At 45.2% G+C, this 20241-nt stretch overlaps 1 long non-coding RNA gene across 1 annotated transcript; it reads left to right on the top strand.

Moving 5' to 3' along the window:
* The first annotated feature begins 1701 nt into the window (after nt 1-1701).
* On the top strand, nt 1702-19592 carry LOC129381594 (uncharacterized). Its single transcript, XR_008609774.1, has 2 exons — nt 1702-1995; nt 19259-19592. It is a non-coding gene; the product is annotated as an uncharacterized lncRNA (long non-coding RNA).
* Nucleotides 19593-20241: the final 649 nt, after the last annotated feature.

The following is a 20241-nucleotide window of genomic DNA, read 5'->3' as shown; positions in this document are numbered from 1 at the left end:
AAAAATGTATTGAATTAGGAAAACTTTGGCAAGCAACAGTGCCGCGATCGTAGCCTAATTTGCGGTCGGCAGGAATTAATTCCAGGTTGTGATCTGTAGCATATATTTGCCGCACAATTACTCAACTAGTAACGCATTGCGCTGATGTTTCCCGCACGAGTGTAGGCATGCAATACTACGCTATGGTCTTTAGTTAAGAGCTGCGGAATTCGTTTTGCTTCATCGTCGGTAAAAGTGAATGTGCATAGTACGCAAGGATAGCGAAGAATAATTTAATGTCCTGAGTTCTTTTTAACTGTTTATTTACTTAGTTATATTACTCAAATCTACTCACTCTAATCAGGTTGCTGTACGATGTCATACCGCGAACAATAAGAGTGGAAAATAATTGACTTATCGAAGGCTCCTATTTATCACTCCTTGACTTGCTTTCAGTAGGAGTTAAAAACGAATAAGCATATCATTTCCTTTTTTTCCTGTAATGTGCGTTTTATTGCGAATGAAGTTGTACACACCCTCCAGACGCACTCGATTGGTTTCCAATCTGTATTATATATCCCGCTCTTCAGCGCTAAAACGCGATGAATGGACCAGTGAACTTCCTTCCTTGAAGTGAACAGCTTGGGCAACTCTAACACTCCCTCATTAATGTAACCTGAAGCACTCCTTACCTCTATTGTGGCTTTTTACCTGTCTTTTTTTTTCGCTCTCTCTGTTCCTCTGTGTGCTTTAACTTTTTTTTTCACTCCCTCATCTCTTCCCCAGGGCAGGATGGTCAACTGTATGTTCGTGTTTTGGTTAACCTCCTCGCCTCTTACAAGTGATTATCTTCTCCCTCTCTCTCCGTGCCCGCTTCGTTAGGCGAAAGAAAAAGAAAGAAAACAACGTTAAATATTGCACCGAGCACTCAAAACGGACAGAGATGCACTATAGTCAAGGCTGTGATGGTTCGTGGTACGACTGGCTATGTGCATTGCCTGCGCATGGCGCAACCTATGTAGTTCTATTTTGCAATATACGGCAGCAAATTCAGAATACAGAGGAACTCTGGGCATCATGCTTCAGCGTGAAAGGTAGTCAAGCAAAGTTTCATTAGCTGCATTACCCTTTATTTTACAAGTTCTCATACCTCCTCAACACAACTGGTTCGCTGATGTTTCCAGGTATATGGCGTCCTCTCTTATTCGAAATAGACAACAGGCCCCACAACAGATAGTGTGCTCCGAGACTGCCAGTGAAGCTACTTTATTTGTCGTGACCCACTTATGTGGCACAACAGCCTTACACTGAAGCCATCCGCCGATTTTTTCCACAATTGTTACCCTTTGGCCTGATGTAAACATTGAGGGGCCTGGAATGAATGATTTATTATTAGAGCATTTGGTTTTATTTTACCGCCATTCTTTTAGCATGAACTTCTCCACAGACATATTGAGTATAGGCAGTGCCACTTGAAATTTCAACTCCATGTTATCATGCAGATTTCTACGTTAAACAGATGCGCCATGTTAAGGTGATAGCGATGACTTGAATGTGTATTAAATATATGCTGTAGGCAATCGGAAAACGCAAGTACTGTAGAAATACGGGTGAGTAATGGCTTTTTTTCTGGTATCTATTGTCTCGTAAATAATATAAGCGTTTGTGAACGCAGCCGGAATATGACGTGCAGTTTTGTCAAGTATGACGACGGGTTGGACATTAAAAATGGTGGCTGTAATGGCTGTATTAGTTTTTTTACTCTATACGATAAAAAGGGAAGGTCCTGCATGTGTTTCAGGATTTCCAGTTCCTAAGCCCCGACCGATGTGGAATTGTGTTAGAAAGAGTGGACCTTCCCAGCACCGTGCACCTTCCACTTCGAGATCTACAACAAGTTCATACAAACGAAACGCACATCTTCAACATTACGCGAGCAGGCTTACCAATCCTCAGACATATCAAGCGGAAAAACTTCGCAAACTCTGATGCAGAATCCTTTTGTTCCATAGCATGGTAAGTAGAAAATTTTGTATACTTTTAGCTTCTAAGGATGGGTACATTGCCAAGTTTTTTCTACAGAAGCGTAAATATTGAAATGTGGAACACGCGCCTTGGTGAGTGCTCCTTTTTACCTAAAAGGAGGGGTAATAAGAAACAAACGTACTCAATGTTTTGACAATTATTCCATATGTGTCGCATTTGATTCCATAATATAATAATGTACATAATATGTGTGTAAAATTCTATAAAACCTAATCGACGAGTTTTAGGCTCCTGCCAACAAAACTAGAAGTTGAAATTGTTGCTAAGAATAAATTATTGATGAAGTTTTCAACGCTGCTGTGCTTTGCACAATAACGGAAGGAAATAAGCGATAAACTGAGGTCCCACGCGCTTTGGTAATCTACGTTGTATTGTCCTCTCTTCTCTTGAACAAGTCTATGTTCTTAATTTATGAGGTTAGATGATATACAAGAATAAATAATTACCCAATCTTTAAATGAATCTTTTGAACGAACAATCTTCCGTGGAGATACCCTAGAGTATATTGACAAATATTCATGTGGTTTCTTTGTGTGATCACAGCTACTGCAGAGTGAGTTTCATCGAGTTGCACTGACATCAGACAAACATTACCGAAGAATTATAGATGCTGCACGCAGCTCGAAGGTATGAATAGGCCGCAAGCAAAAATTATATGCGATGGTCATACGCAAGTCCTCCAATGGAGGTCCGTCCGAACGAAAATCTCTGCATCTCTTACACTGTAGCGAAAACGCTGAGAGAGTTTCAACACCTGTCAGTCGTATTTAAGACATATATCCTCTCCATTTTTATTTCACGGCTTCAATAGACAAGATATTCCCGCCAAAGTGGAAGACAAGAGCCATTTGCATTGCTAACAGCCTCTTGATTACTTCAGTTCGCGTGCAGCAGCAATAATTTGTTCTTAGCACATCTTAGGGCGCAAATGTCGCGGCGCGCATGTGCCCAGCCACCTGGTGTATATTAAGATGTTGGGCACTCCTTTGAGCCATGAAAAGCGAAAGCGACTGCAGCTATGTTCGCAAACCGAAATAATTTCAATGTTTCTGAACAGGCTTTACAAGTTAACAACTGAAAATGTTGCGTTGATACTAAAACTACAGCAGTTATTAGTAATTGTAAATAATCACCTAAGCTCATACTAAAAAAACAGTCTGACGTCCTCAAGAAGTCAACGTAAATCCTAATTTGGTTGTATTCTCGAAACGAACACAAGCATTTTTTTTAAACTTGGCACTACTTCCCTGAAAAGCCTGTATAGAAAATAAGCGAATTGGACGTATTTTGACCAAGTAACGCCATGCTCAACATAAAGTTGCGGCCCTTCAAAATGCGGATGACATGAATGACAACGAAGAACTGAGGTTGACGTAATCAGGACTACAATATAGCGCTGATGAGACAACGGCAGGACAACGGGATGACTGCACTGTAATGACGATGATGTAACCAGGGAGGCATCACGAACACAATATGACTACGACATGGCAATGAACTCATGACGGCTTTTCAGTGACTGCAACAGAGTGACGACGAATTACGACCATGACCACATGACAAGACGGCATGACGGTATGAGGACGACGCTATGGCGGCGATGTTTTGACCACTATGGTATGAAAAGCGTGGAATGACGTCCATGATATCAGAACGACGGCATGACGGAACCAGACTGACATCAAACAGAATGACGACAAATGAGTGACGATAAATTTTCATGACGGCGGTATGACGACGATTTCCTGATGAAAAAGGAATGACAACAGTATGATGAGTATTGCATGACCATCTGAAGTTACGATGTCGATACTGTCACACAGTTCTGATAGGGAAGAACACAGCAGCAAAACTGTAAATAACTTAACGTTTTGTTGGATGAAGCTGTGCCCACAAATACAGGTTACACTCAAAGCACAACAATAGCGGTGAACACAGCCGGCAATTATCAGGATTTGATCAGCGGGTCAAGCGCATCGGCCTTTATATATGAGTCGTCGAAGGTACCATAGCAATCGCTGATGCCGGCGTGTCTTCCAGAAAGTACTACGCAGTTCGCGTCGCGCATACAGTCTAATTACACAAGGTTTAGTCCCGACAATCAATGGTTAGCAGCATCGATAACATTCAAGAAACCTTCGACACATGCAGGCGCGTCTTGCGCTGAGGGATAATGTTTAAAATTTGTTAGCTGCTGAAAAGCAGTCTACCGCAAAGTAAACAAGCGCACGTGTCAATGTTACCATCTTAAAAAAGCATCGTCGCGATGCTACAAAAAGACACGAAAGTGAAAACGAAACATTGCATAATGAAGAAAGAACAACAACAAGGCAAGGAAGAAACGAAGTTCTTAAGTTCGTCAGCGGACGTAGGAAGGTTTAAGACGCGCCACGTGGACGACTTGAGCTCGTCCGCGGCGCCTCGGGGATTGCGAAATGCCGTCTGGCACGATCTCTTTGTCCAGTATGCCAATACGTTCTATGATCTTGTAAGGTCCAAAATACCGGAGTAATGGCTTCTCGCCGGGTCTTCGTCGGCGTATCGGAGTCCAGAGCTAAACAACGCCACCAGGCTTGTATTACACGAAGCGTCTTCGAAGACTATACTGCCACTGTCGGTCCTCTGCTGGTTGTTGGTGTGCAGGTGGGCGAGCTGTTGGCGTTCTTCGGCGTGCTACAGATAAGCGGCGATGTCAATATTCTGTTCGTCCGAGACGTGCGGTAGCATGGCGTCGAGAGTCGTCATCGCGTTCCTGCCGTAAACCAACTTCAACGTCGTGATCTGCATTGTTTCTTGCGCTGCCATTTTATAGGGAAAGGTTACCTTAGCACCAGCTGCGACGCAGCAGAGGGTGCTAAGAATCCCTGGCTCTGGACAGGCCGCCATTGAAATATGAACTTGACAACGTTTAACGCTAGAACGTTATCTAGTGAGGCGATTCTAGCAGTGCTATTGGAGCAATTAGAGGGCAGTAAATGGGATATAATAGGGCTCAGTGAAGTTAGGAGGCCGAAAGAAGCATATACCGTGCTAAAAAGCGGGCGCGTCCTGTGCTACCGGGGCTTACCGGACAGACGAGAACTAGGAGTCGGATTCCTGATTAATAAGAATATAGCTGGTAACATACAGGAATTCTATAGCATTAACGAGAGGGTGACAGGTCTTGTTCTGAAACTTAATAAGAGGTACAAAATGAAGGTTGTACACGTCTACGAACCTACAGTCGAAAGCTCCTATGAAGACGTGGAATCGGCGATGGGTAGAGTGAAAACAAAATACACTATACTGATGGAGGACTTCAATGCCAAGGTAGGCAAGAAGTAGGCTGGAGACAAGGCAGTGGGGGAATATGGCGTAGGCACTAGGAATAGCAGGGGCGAGTTATTAGTAGAGTTTGCGGAACAGAATAATATGCGGATAATGAATACCTTCTTCCGCAAGGGGGATAACCGAAAGTGGACGTGGAGGAGCCTGAACGGCGAGACTATAAATGAAATAGGCATCATACTCTGCGCTAACCCTGGCATCATACAAGATGTGGACGTGCTCAGCAAGGTGCGCTGCAGTGACCATAGGATGGTACGAACTCGAATTAGCCTAGACCTGAGGAGGGAACGGAAGAAACTGGTACATAACAAGCCTATCAATGAGTTAGCGGTAAGAGGGAAAATAGAGGAGTTCCAGATCGAGCTACAGAACAGGTATTCGGCTTTAACTCAGGAAGAGGAGCTTATTGTTGAAGCAATGTACGACAATCTTGTGAGCATCATTAAGGAGTGTGCAAAAGAAGTCGGTGGTAACTCGGTTAGAGAGGATGCCAGTAAGTTATCGCAGGAGTCGAAAGATCTGATCAAGAAACGCCAATGTATGAAAGCCTCTAACCCTACAGCCAGAATAGAACTCGCAGAACTTTCGAAGTTAATCAACAAGCGTAAGACAGCTGACATAAGGAAGTATAATATGGATAGAATTGAACATTCTGTCAGGAACGGAGGAAGCCTAAAAGCGGTGAAGAAGAAACTAGGAATTGGCAAGAATCAGATGTATGCGTTAAGAGACAAAGCCGGCAATATCATTACTTAAATGGATGAGATAGTTCAAGTGGCTGAGAAGTTCTATAGAGATTTATACCGTACCAGTGGCACCCACGACGATAATGGAAGAGAAAATAGTCTAGAGGAATTCGAAGTCCCAAAGGTAACGCCGGAAGAAGTAAAGAAAGCCTTGGGAGATATGCAAAGGGGGAAGGCAGCTGGGGAGGATCAGGTAACAGCAGATTTGTTGAAGGATGGTGGGCAGATTGTTCAAGAGAAACTGGCCACCCTGTATACGCAATGCCTCATGACCTCGAGCGTACCGGAATCTTGGAAGAACGCTAACATAATCCTAATCCATAAGAAAGGGGACGCCAAAGACTTGAAAAATTATAGACCGATCAGCTTACTGTCCGTTGCCTACAAAATATTTACTAAGGTAATCGCAAATAGAATCAGGAACACCTTAGACTTCTGTCAAGCAAAGGACCAGGCAGGATTCCGTAAAGGCTACTCAACAATAGATCATATTCACACTATCAATCAGGTGATAGAGAAATGTGCGGAATATAACCAACCCTTATATATAGCTTTCATTGATTACGAGAAAGCGTTTGATTCTGTCGAAACCTCAACAGTCATGGAAGCATTACGGAATCAGGGTGTAGACGAGCCATGTAAAAATACTGAAAGATATCTATAGCGGCTCCACAGCCACCGTAGTCCTCCATAAAGAAAGTAACAAAATCCCAATAAAGAAAGGCGTCAGACAGGGAGATACGATCTCTCCCATGCTATTCACAGCGTGTTTACAGGAGGTATTCAGAGACCAGGATAGGGAAGAATTGGGGATAAAATTTAATGGAGAATACCTTAGTAACTTGCGATTCGCTGATGATATTGCCTTGCTTAGTAACTCAGGGGACCAATTGCAATGCAGGCTCACTGACCTGGAGAGGCAAAGCAGAACAGTGGGTCTAAAAATTAATCTAATGAAGTAATGTTTAACAGTCTCAGAAGAGAACAGCAATATACAATAGGTAGCGAGGCACTGGAAGTGTTAAGGGAATACATCTACTTAGGGCAGGTAGTGATGGCGGATCCGGATCTTGAGACGCAAATAATCCGAAGAAAAAGAATGGGCTGGGGTGCGTTTGGCAGGCATTCTCAGATCATGAACAGCAGGTTGCCATTATCGCTCAAGAGGAAAGTGTATAATAGCTGGGTCTTACCAGTACACACCTACGGGGCAGAAACCTGGAGGCTTACAAAAAGGGTTCTACTTAAATTAAGGACGGCGCAACGAGCTATGGAAAGAATAATGATGGGTGTAACGTTAAGGGATAAGTAAAGAGCAGATTGGGTAAGGGAACAAACGCGAGTTAACGACATCTTACTTGAAATCAAGAAAAAGAAATGGGCATGAGCAGGACATGTAATGAGGAGGGAAGATAACCGATGGTCATTAAGGGTTACGGACTGGATTCCAAGGGAAGGTAAGCGTAGCAGGGGGCGGCAGAAAGTTAGGTGGGCGGATTAGATTAAGAAGTTTGCAGGGACGACATGGCCACAATTAGTACATGACCGGGTTTGTTGGAGAAGTATAGGAGAGGCCTTTGCCCTGCAGTAGGCGTAACCAGGCTGATGATGATGATGATACCTAAGACAGGACGGCACTCACGTCTCGTGCTCGACGTCGACATACTTTGCTAGCATCTGGGCGAGGTATGTGCTTAACCGCTCTGCAGAGCCATTCGTCTGGGGGTGGTAGCCAGTTGTCCTGCTGTGACTTGTGACAGTATTGCAGAGTATTTTGGGTTAGTTACGCTGTAAACGCTGTTCCACTGTCAGTGATGAGGACTTCTAGGGCACCATGTCGCAGCAGGATGTTCTCGATGAATAATTTCGCCACTTTATTTGCACTACCTTTCGGCACAGCTTTCATTTCAGCGAAGCGGGCGAGATAGGTGGTCACCAGGGACGGTTCACTTATTTCTGCATGTTGAGATCGGACAGGGTCCTAACAAATAATTTGCTATTTGCTGAAACGGTCGGCACGAAGATCGCTGTAGTTGTCCTCCTTACGGTGTTTGGGGCGCCTTGTGTCACTGGCAGTCACGGCATGTCCTTACGTAACGGGTGACCTCGGCTGTCAGGCACGGCCAATAGTATTTATATTCTTACTAGCGTACGTGTGAATTCGAGGGGTCTGGTCGTGAGATCGACCTGTAGGGCGAGCATGACTTCTAACCGGAGGGCTGTGCGTACAAGGAGCGGGTAGTCTGCGCGCACTTGGGAGCAGAGGACGTCGTTACGTGATGAAAACGAAGAACGTTCACCCTAGAGACAACGTTCATCTTGCCATCTTAGTACTGCACAAGGCATCGTAGCTGCAAGTCTGCTCACTGCTGCTTGGCGAAGTTGTGTGCGGTTATTGTTCCTAGGAAGGCGTCATCATCCAGTTCGCCTTCAATACGGGTGCGCGACAGGCGGTCGGCGATAGAATGATTTCTTCGGGCTTATACACCACGTTAATGTCGAATTGCTGGACTCTGAGACTCCATGGTATTAAGTGACCTGAATAAACCTTCAAGTTTGCCAGCTAACACAAGGCATGGTGGTTGCTAACCACTTTGAAGTGCCTGCTTTATATGTACGACCGAAGTTTTGCCATAGCCCAAATGATCGCAAGGCACTCTTCATCGCACAACAATTCGCTTCCGCTTTCGACAGCGACCAGCTAGCATAAACTATTACGCTTTCAACTCCATTATTACGTAGAACTAGCATGATACGTAAGGAGGCTACGTATGTTGATTTCTAACTCGGCGTTTTCGTTAGTCTGAAAGCACTGCAGGCGCTGTTTCACATCCTCAAATGTGTAGTCTTGCCATGTTTCCCATTTATTGTTGATATCGGTTTTCATTAGATCAGTTAATGGCTCTAGAATTCTTGAAAAGTATCTTAGCACCTGTAATAGACACACAGGCGAAAAATATCCGCGGCCCGCGCGAGCTTAGTGATGACATCTGTCTATTGCGGGTCGTAATGAATTCCAGACATGCTGATGACGCGGCCTAAGGACAGAAGTTCTACGTAATGGAAGTGGAACTTTTCTGGCTTCAGGGTGAGTCCAGATGATCTTACCGCCTCTAGTACTGTCTGAAGCCGCCTTAGGTGATCTTCAAAATTCGTGGCAAAGACTACAACATCATCCACTCAGACGAGGCACACTTGCCACTTCAGTGTAACAGAGACTGTGTCCATCATACGCTGGAACGTTTTAGATGCAAAACAAACTATGAATGGCATCTTCTTGAACTCGACGCGGCCGTCTGGCGTGATAAACGCGGTTTTGTTCAAGCGCCTAAAATCGACGCACAAGTGCCGAGTTCTATCCTTCTTCACTAAGACCAAAGGAAACGCCCACTGGATTTTTAACGGCTGGATGATGTCGCACAGCATTTCATCTACTTCTTATCTTGCAGTTTCTCATTCTCGCGTCAGCACTCGATGACAGCTCTGGGGGAGTAGTCGAGCGGATTCTTTCGTTTTTATGAGATGCTTTGCAACTGGTATTTGGCGAGCATTAGATGGCGTAGAAAATCGTCCTTGTATTGTCGAAGAAAAATTGCAAGCTCTTTTTACACAGGGAGGTTTAGATTTATGTCGAAGACTGGTTCGGGAACTATGGTCATCGAGGTAGATTCGGCATAAACCGAGAGGTCAAACGCATTGCTGGTTTTCACAGTTTCCTCGAGGTATGCGATCGTCGTGCTCGAACTCCTGACTTAAGTTGGTCAGCATCACTTTCGCTTTTCCTCCATGCAGTCGAGTGACATCTCCTGCGACGCAAATTTCACGACTGTGTAGTAGACGGTGGCCATCTTCCATGATGCCTTTTAAATCTTCGGGTATTTCGGTGCCGACGGCAATGACAATGCTGGAGCGAGGCGGCATGCTCAGTTGATCTTCGAGCACACTCAATGCGTGGTGACTACGAGAGCTCTCCGGCGCTATCGCGTGATCTTCAGATAGAGTTGTCAACTTTGACTTCAGGTTGACGAGCGGACCGTATTGGTTGAGTGAGTCCATGCCGCGAATTACGTCTCGTGAACACTTTTGGAGCATCAAGAAGGTGACAGGGTAGGTCCGGTCATAAACGGCAATTCTTGCCATGCAGATTTCGGTCGGTGTTATTTGCTGTCTTTTAGCTGTCCGGGTGTGCGCGCCTTTACACGCAGACTTAACTTTTTTCAACTGTGCGTCAACGGGTTCACTCATGATGGAGTAGTCAGCACCTGTGTCCACTAAGGCGGGGATTGTGGGGTCATGGAGAAGCACGTCGACGTCGGTGGTTCCTTGCCTTGCGTTGCAGTTTGGTCTTGGCGACAAATCACGGCTGTATGTTGCTGACCTGTGCCTGAACACACGGTGAAGGCGGGTGATGTAAATTAAGCACGATGAGCAAAACGAGAACAAAGTGAAAGCAGGTGCCAACGTTTTGATAAGTGGACTTGCCTTCAAGGCGACGTATGCTTTCCTCGCCACCGTATATATAGGTGGGATTCTTGTATAGGGCAGAGGGCGTAAGTCCGGTGGGTGCAGCAACAAGCGAAGGTTTGTTAGCGTGGAAAATTGAGAATAACGGAGTGCTTTGAACAAGGCCAGGGACCCGGCCGTCTGTCAATCACGTGTCAGTAGCGTGCCCAGCAGCCCTCTATTAGCAGTTTCACTGGTGGTCGTTGGCTATCGTGTCTCTGAAAGAGATAATCTTTATTTCAGAGACACAATAGCCTATTTCTTTCTTTGGCCGCTGTGCACGCGGTTGACACGCCAGCTGACACACGGGCGTTGACACGTGATTGACGGACGGCCGGGTCCCTGGCCTTGTGCACAGCACTCCTTTATTCTCAATTCGACACGCTAACATGCAATGGCTCGTTGCCGCACCCACGCGCCTTACGCCCTCTCCCCTTTAGAAGAACCCCACTTATATATACTGTGGCCAGGAAAGCATATGTCGGCTTGGAGAAGGCAAGTATACTTGTCGAAACATTGGCCCCTGCTTTCACTTTGTTCTCGTTTTGCTGACCTGTCGCTGGAATGTCTCATCGTTAGGTCTACCCGCCGTGGTCGCTGAGTAGCTATGGTGTTGGCCTGCTGAGCACGAGGTCGCGGGATTAAATCCCGGCCACGGCAGCCATATTTCGATGGGGGCGAAATGCGAAAACACCCGTGTACTTAGATTTAGGTGCACGTTAAAGAACCCCAGGTGGTCGAATCGTGAGGTCTTGTTTTGTTGGCGTATTCTTTGCTTCTAAGCTTCATGAAAATGACGGCATGTCGTTACTACGTCATCGAGTTATTTCTTGAAGCGTCGTCGTTGGCGACGGATCTTCGGTCTTTTGACGTACAGCAACCCCACTTCCATCAGTTGCTGCTTTTAGTTTTCTGGATATGGGCTTGTGGACCGACGCCGTGTTGGGCCAGTGTATGGTCTGCGCTGCGTTTATAGGTGGTGGCCTGGCGACACCGAATGTGATATTGATCAAGGGCTGCACTTAGTGGTCGCGAGGTCATCGGCGATATCACGAGGGCGTTAACATTGCTGCGGGCCCGGAGTTTTGACGGCGAATCCTCGTAGTCTCATTTTACTGGATGGGCCCCGGCGGTAGAGGTGGCCCACTGCCTAACCTTAGTGATAGCACAGCGAACGCTAGTCGGGGCGTGCCAAACGTCGGTCCTCTTTATAATGCTGCGCTGGGCGACGGGTGAGCGTTCTTACAGCGGTGGTGGTGGACGATGGAACTGCTGTGTTACCGGGACATGGCACGGGCGCAGAGGGTAGCGTGACGGCGGGCGACGGCAGAGCAGCTCATTGTTTCTGGTTGAGAATGCGCTGGCACAGGAACTCAGTGATTGCTGGAGCTCTTTGCGGACGATATCAGAAACTGAATCAACCTGGGGCTGAATTGTAGGGAACAACTTTCGTCATTCTTCGCTCACAACTTGCCTTTTGTCCCCCGTCAGCCGTCTGACCAGAGGGTCTGAACTTCTGTACAGTCTGGCATTGAGCGGCAGTTGAATTGCCTAGTGCGTAGTTATAGTGTCTTCTCAATCGTTGAGGCATTTGATAGAAATTCTGCAATGGTTTTGGGCGAGTTGCATATCAGGGCGGCGAAGCCGTTTTGTTTTAGAGCACGCATGAGGAGACGTACTTTTTTCTCCTCAGATATTTTCGTATCGGCTTGACGGAAAAGAAGATTGATCTCTTCTGTCAATACCGAGATGTTCCCTTTACGGAGTTGTACTCGGACTTGTAGTAGAAGTTCGGCTCTTTCTTTTCTAACGATGCTTGAGAAAGAATTCTTCAGTTACTCGCAGCGATACAGGTGCCATGTCATTACCAAGGACCACCAAATTTCGAACCAAGTCTTGGCGGAGCCTTGCAAAGAAAAATAAACGTCACGCAACTTGTCTTCGGGGTTCGACTTGTTGAGTGACACCTTCTCGACTGTCTCGAGCTAGGTCTCCGGCGCTTCTGATGCAGCTTCACAGAATGTAGGTGGCTCTCTGGGTTGCTGAAACACTACCGGTGATGGTGACGCTGTTGTCATCATCATTGCTGCTGTGTTTATGTTCATCTTTCTACTTTGCTCCGGTAGAAGAGCATTATCCGGGGAAAATTTGGTCGTCTGCGGCTTGCTCGATGCTTCTGTTTTCTTCAGGTTTCGGGCTTGGATCGCTGCTTTGCCGGGGCGTGCGGTACATGAATGCAAAAGCACCTCCACCAGATGGCACATAGTAGTGACGGGGAAAAACACAGCACCAAATGTGTGAATACCAACTTTTTATTGGGCGCTCCTGTATCTGCAAAAGCAAGTTACACTCAAGGCACCAAGATAGCAGTGAACAAAGTAGGCGATCGTCGGAATTTGATCAGCGGGTGAAGCGCATCGGCTTTTACACATGAGTCGTCAAAGGTTGCAGAGAAATTGCTGGTGCCCGTGTGTCTTCCACAAAGTGCTACACAATTCGCGTCGTGTATGCAGTCAGACTACACAAGGTTCGGTGACGGCAGACAATGGTTAGCACCATCGATAACATTCAAGAAACTTCTAATAGATGCAGACGCGTCTTCCTCCGAGCGATAACGTTTAACATATTTCTAGCTAGTGAAAAGCGGTCAGCCAATAAAGATAAACAACTTCGTGTGTCAGTATGACGACGACGGAATTATGACACTGCAATTCCCACAACAAAATGGCAATTAAAGGACCATGGGCGGCATAACCTAAAGCTATTTCAAACTTTTATATTCCAATTCTTCAATCAGCCCTCCGCGGTTGGTCAAAAACTTTTCTGCCCAACTTCGCCTGTGTGTCACGCGACGTCACGAAAACCGCGATAGCACCCCATCTGATATAAAATCTACACACTGATTATGCATGATTGGACCGAACAAAAGAAAAATAGGTATTGCTCATTCGACGCCTTTTCGCCATTAGCCCTCGGCTATCGGTCAAAAGTTTTCGGGCTGCAGCCAGTTCACCTGCCTCGCGAAACGCCACAAAACCGCAAGAACTCACCGCGTCAAAGTGATGGGTATGCGTTAACATGAATTATTATGCCAAACAAAATTAAACTTTTTTGCTAATACACACAGGATGCCGTGTTCGGAAAGGAATAAAACCTGGCTGCCGTGGATCACTCAGGCACTGGCTACTCGTACCTGCCAGAGAGCATGGGTTTATCTTTGTATAATAAAACTATTTCTGCGTGGACGTGTAACATTTTCGAGTTCTCTTCGCACGTTTAACCTAACTCTGCCAACTCTTCCTTGCTGAGAATCCGTTTTCGCGGCATTCTTGACCTTCCGTTTCACGCCGCCGCGATTTTCTACCAGCCACCGCAAGCTAAATAAGGGAAAACAGACCAATCGTAGACGCCGGCACCACTCTCTTCATCCGGTTATCTATCTTTATTACGCTGGGTCGGCCCCATTGGATCCCTCTGCACTTCAACGTGCTCTTCGCCTCCTGGCAGCCAATTACACACAAAAACTGCTTAATCCAGGCTATGTTATTCCTTTTGAAAGCAAAGAAAAGTGACCTCCTATAAACTAAGTGAGCGCTTGATTGTGCTGTTGAGGCAACAATGCGGGTGACCGCCCGATGCTTGCGTGGGCGCTTACGCAAATTCGACGTCCGGTGATTGGAATAAGAACACATTAGCATAGCCTTACATTATAGGGCCCCATGACAGTATGACAATGACGCAATGACGCTGATGGAATGATGAAGAATGAATGAGGGCGATCGAAAGGAAAGGTAGTATGACTACGACGGTACAACGACAATGCGATTATATTTCAAAAATTATGATGGCATGACGACGACGGCATGGCAAATGCGACGACGATGTCTGTGTAACCAAGATGGCGCGATGATGACGCCATGACGAAAATTGAACGACGAATACAGGCTCGCGGCGGTGGGACGATTATGACGGCATCCCGAGGACGGTAGGACCGCGAGCGCAAGATGGTGACTGTTGGCGACGTCGCAGCGGCAACGATGACATGGCGACCGGGGCATAATTACAATAGTATTCCGACAGCATGACTACGGCGACATGCTGATGATGTCATGTATGAACACAATGGAACGGCGACAACGTGATGGCAATAATGAAATGATGATGTCGGTGGAAGGATGGTGGTTTAATGATGAAGAATTGACAGCGCTGTGACGGCGTCATGACGACAAAGCAATAACTCAACGGAATGAAGGAGATGAAACGACGACGACGGCATGAAGAAGATAGCGTGGCGATGCTAGCGTGCTTGTATTGCGGCTGACATCTGCGCTTGCGTACATCTCCTGTCTTCATGATTCACTCCCGTTTTTACGAATTTCGGCACCTGTTTGCACTACGCCCTACACCGGACAATAATGCAACATTATCATCTCAATATACAGGGTGTCTAATCTAATATGCAAAAGATTTAAATATATGCAAATGCAGCGTAGGTGGACAGAATCAAGTTAATGTTGTTTGTTGTGACTTGGAGATACTCAGTTATTGTATTCTGCCTAATTAGAGTATTAGTCCTAATTAATTATACAACTTCTCAAACATTATAGTCAGGTTAAAAGTGTCAATGAGAAAATTGTAGAGCAACATGAATCGAGGTAAAGCTGTGTTGCTCAATATGGCCTACATAAAAGTGTTTTTCTGAGCGTGAAGTAAACCAGTGAATCCACGCAAAATGCTTCGAGCGGCCTGTCGTGCGGCCGTTGTGGGTGTATACGCTGTATTCTTTCAAGCTCGGAAAGAGCCTTTTATGTACCACGTATTTAGCAACAGGAAGCTATACGCTAATTTTTTTATGTTGGTATACAATTTTCTCACGGAAATATTTCATTAAATTGAAATATTTGAGAAGTTCAGTAAATAATCAAGAATAAATACACATTAGGTGGAATGGAAAAAGATATGAGTATCTCCATGCGGTTGCAAACATTACATTGATTCTGTCCAGCTAGGCGGCATCTGCATATTTTTAAATACATGATAAAATGTACATGATAGTTAGGACACCCTGTATATATACACAAATATATCCACTGAGATGCGGCCCGACCAAGCAGCAAACAGCTACCGTAGCAGCCATGCAAAATGCCGTAGGATAGGACAAGAATGTTTCGCATTAGGTTACGACTTTCCTAATAAACAGTTGCTGAAACTCGCCAGCCGTTTTACAGCGGAGCTGTTGTACGCTATGTTCTGGCCGTTTGTATACGTAGGCAAAACGATGGCAGCCACCCCACAGCTATCATAGCTAAAGCATAAAGCAAAAGCGTATCGCCGGGTAAGTCCCAGTGGCGTTTAATCGCGAGAAGTGTCAAAACGTAATCTGATCAAAAATATCGTAATAAAAGAAGTAGAAACGGAACAGGCACTGTTTAGTATGGATTGTGATTTGCTGGTATGTGCTGTATAGACAAACCACTTAATATCTCAATTCTCTTCCGCCCGTGCAATGGACAGGCCGCGTGCGGTGAATGTTGCGGAATAAAAGCGCGCCTACGAAGAATACTGTCGTGAACAGGAGCGGGAATTTGCACAGCGGCGGCGGGCGGCACGTAATACGGACTAAGATAGCGCGGCAAACACCAAATGCATACACCTTTGGTTGGATTACTGTCACCGACTCCACTTCCACGATACTTATGGGTTACTTCAATATAGACGTGTCTCGGCCAGATGGAAAGTGGTTCGTGGCCTTCTATTGGAAACGTTCGGCATTCCATTTTACACAAACATCAGTGTGCCCACGAGGCGTCATCGGTCATGCGCAGACCTCACATTGGCCAAGAACCTTCCCACTGTAGCCACAGAGCCACTGATTGTATATCACAGCAATCGTAAAGCGATAGTCACATTGGTGGCGAAATAATAAATATAAAAAAGAAGCAAAAGGAGGTTAAAAATAAAAAGAGGCACTGAGCATGGAATTTCTTAAAACAAGAAAATCATGAAAAAACGAAATTTATTGTTCGATTCGTTTTATTTTCAATCAAGATATCTTTTATCAACATACTTGTCACCATACATGCAGCTCCGCTTGTCATCCGCCTTCGCAGCATGAAATGGCTACGAATTTTTTTAAATATATACATTTTTCAAAGTGTTTTGCTTTGAGTGGCGCTGATGCATTGTGCCGAAGCTCAACAAATAATGTGGGGGCAATGTCTAAAATACTCTGGCATGAAACTCTGCTAAAATATCACCCGTGACCCCAATGTCCTAATATCCGCCTACTTGCAAGCGCTATATGAAACAGTAACACCGTTTTCCCAGTGGCATGGGAAAAAGATGTTGTGATTTTACAATTATAGTAAGAGCCATAATAGGTGTGACGCTCTTGAAAGGTTCCTAGTTCGTAGCTTGATTATTATCGTGATAGAAAGTCATTCATGCCAGCTTTCCGTAGCTCTGCATGTGTATTTTAGTAAGCGCGTAGGAAGGTCAGCTAGGGTTGTCAAAAATAAAAAAAAAATATACGTGCTACATAGCTGACATATTAAGATATTAGTGGTCATCGATAATATTTGAGCAGAATTTCATGTCCGGGCATTTCGCTACATAGCTGACATATGGCAACGTGATTCAAACCACCGCTCTGCTTCGTGGCAGGAAGTTGCAAGGGCACAAATGTGCGAAGTTTATGTTGCATGTTCTTCTTATGCGAAACAGAGGGGGCTGAAACTTGTAGTATTTTGAATAATTCATCAGGAAATATTCAATGGTTGCCTGTACTCCGTGACGAGTTGCTCACGTACCCTGTCACGCTAACGGTTAAAGGGATGCTCCACACACGGCGCTATGGCTGTGAGCGGCCATATCTAGAACTCATTGGCTAGGTCTAGAGCGTCTTGTCATTGCCATTCATTTTATCGTTTTTTTAAGTCCAATAATAAATCAATGTAATTTCCCCTATATTGTTCCTCATGTCTTCGTTTATTGGCTTTTCATGATATGACTCACATATATTGGACCCTCAGTTTCCATTCCTCTCGTTCATTACATAGCTAGGCCTCAAATGCAGCTGCGCTGACGCCTTCAGGTAGAATGTTTGGCTTAGGTAACCAATTGCCTTCATTCGAAAAACAAATCACGTAGACGTGACATCTATCACAAAGAGGATTTTCAACGTTGGCCGTCGGGATCGTGGGAAGTGGCGCTGGAATAACACTACCACGTTTAGACAAAGATGCAGATAAATACCCTGAGTAAGTGGATGGCAAAAGGGCGTGGTGGTAGTTTAATTGTTAAGTATCTAACGCGTAATGCGGACACGTGGCTTGATGCCCCACCTGCGGCGACTTGTTTTGTCATCCGCTTTCATATATTATTAGTTGTCATTCTTTAAGTTCAATTATTAGGTCATGTAATTTTCCGTATGCGCTCAGTGGGGTCTTTGTTGCCTTCTTATGATTCCGCTTGTTCAGTATCTCTTTGCTTCAAGTCGTTGTAACTAACATAACTGAAGCCCCAGTTCGTCCTATCTTTCTCGCTTTGTCACTTGTCTTTCACGGATTTTAGTTCAAGTTATAACAATCAAAAAGCAGCTTTGGGGACGGAAATGTGAAATGGACCACCTGAGTATATTGCAGGTTTCGCAAGCAGGGCTTGGGCTCAGAGTAAAGGAAGGCGACATCAGAGCTGCAGCCACACAGTTCCTAAGCTAGCCTAGTTCTCCTGGCGTAGCTCGTGTTAGCCTCGAGTGGATTGTAGTGTCGGTGCCGCATAACTCCATCACCCAGCAGAAACTTGTAAGAAACGCAGCGCGAGAATCGAGCATGCGAGCGCAAAAAAAAAAGAAAATAGGCGAAGGCAAAGCGAGCGTGGAAAAAATATATTGAAAAACGTTCCGGCACAAGCATTACTCCAGATGACGTTGTCATTCATAAAATTGGCAACGAAGCAACTATTTCACAGCTGAGGCCAGCTTTATAGGAGGTATTTACGCAGCCAGGCTGCTATCTCGCGCGTTCTATGCATGTGCTCTCTTTATATATATAACGCCGGTTAGGTTGTGCGTGGCGCGCGTGAACATTTAAGAGATTTTTAATGCGATGGGCGTTCTTTCAGAACTTCAAGGAGCTTGCGATATGTTTATACGTTTTTTTTCCTTTGCTAACTCTTTCACGCCAACCTAGGTTATTGCGCAGTCTAAGGTATAATGGGTAGAACATAGGGATGCTCGGCCGTACAAAGCGTTTTCATAACGAACCGTAGGCCAAATTTCGGTCACCGAGTATATGACACTAGATGCATGCCACTCCCCCTTCAGCGTACCTGTTTCACAGCGTACCCAGCGATTTAGACAACAAACTCCCCTCCCTCCTTTTCAGAGTAAATTCGAAGCAAATAGTTCCGATTTGATCTAATCCCTAAACAAGTACTGGTTCGTTACTTAAGGCTTCCACACAAATTGTGATGTTATATAAAAATTAATAAAAGACTAACATTGGCACTCTTATGCTTTGTTATGATAAGGCATGAATAGCTTTTGAACTGTGGTAATTAAACGAGGATGTTATAGGCGACATCTGATGCAGAAAAAGGATGATAAAGTTGTATTTGTAGTTATCGCAGTTTAAGAAAGTTCACCCTTATTGTTTCAGAAACGAGGGCGGATCAAGAAAGAAGAAACAATCATTACACCACTGAATTGTCAGCGCAATACAAGTCAAATATCACCTTTACGAACAGAGTGCACGGGTATGGCATATGCAAAGATACAAGCAAGAGTAATGCAACTCATCATTTACGAGAGAAAATACCTCGATGCGCCAGTCATTTTATCTTCAGAACATTTACTGTACTCACTCACATACAACAGAGTACACTGTAAACACTGACTTACTTTGATGGCATGGCGCAACTCAGTCGCAGCACATGGATGACCGTAACTTACTTGAAGGCTCTGTTCTTTCAAATAAAAAATCAGTGCCCTTACACTTTGTAAAGAAGGATTACCAGCCAAGCTCTGTATGTGGGCCCCTTAATGGTGAACTGCACATCCACCGCGGGTCGGCCCGGCATTGCACCATCTTCGGGATCGGTCCTCATATGGGGAGTGCTTAACGCCCGCTTCATCTCCGCCGTGGGTCGGCCCGTCATTTCGCTATTTTCCGGATCGACCTACGTATAGAAAGTTTTGTGTATACACACGGGCACGATCCTGGGGAAACTAGCCCTTAACAGCTTCACTGTAAAATTTAATTCACTTTAAGTTTCTTAATTTGTTAATTATTTAATTACTGACGACGACGAACGCGTGAGCACTGGCATGAGCGCGTTCGCGCGGTAGCGCCAAGAGGCGCCAACGAGCCAGATGTGGACGCAGACGACGACGCTGGAGCTAATCTTAATGATGATAGTTTTGTGTTAATACAAGGACAGGATCTTGGTGAAAATAGCCCTTCTCAGCATCGCTGTAAAGTTAGGATGCCATGCAACGTGGTTTGTAATTGTCTGTTTTAAATAGGTAATCAAATCTATGACATCTAAGGCGTACTAATTATTCTATGTGCCAGGAACATGTTAACAGAACTACTTAAATTTTACTTCAATCTACTTATACAGTCAACCTCAACATTCTCGG

The sequence above is a fragment of the Dermacentor andersoni genome, chromosome 11 (genome assembly GCF_023375885.2).
Source record: "Dermacentor andersoni chromosome 11, qqDerAnde1_hic_scaffold, whole genome shotgun sequence".
Taxonomy (NCBI): Eukaryota; Metazoa; Arthropoda; class Arachnida; order Ixodida; family Ixodidae; genus Dermacentor; species Dermacentor andersoni.
Note: the sequence above shows the minus strand (reverse complement) of the source record. Positions and strands in the feature narration are given on the sequence as shown.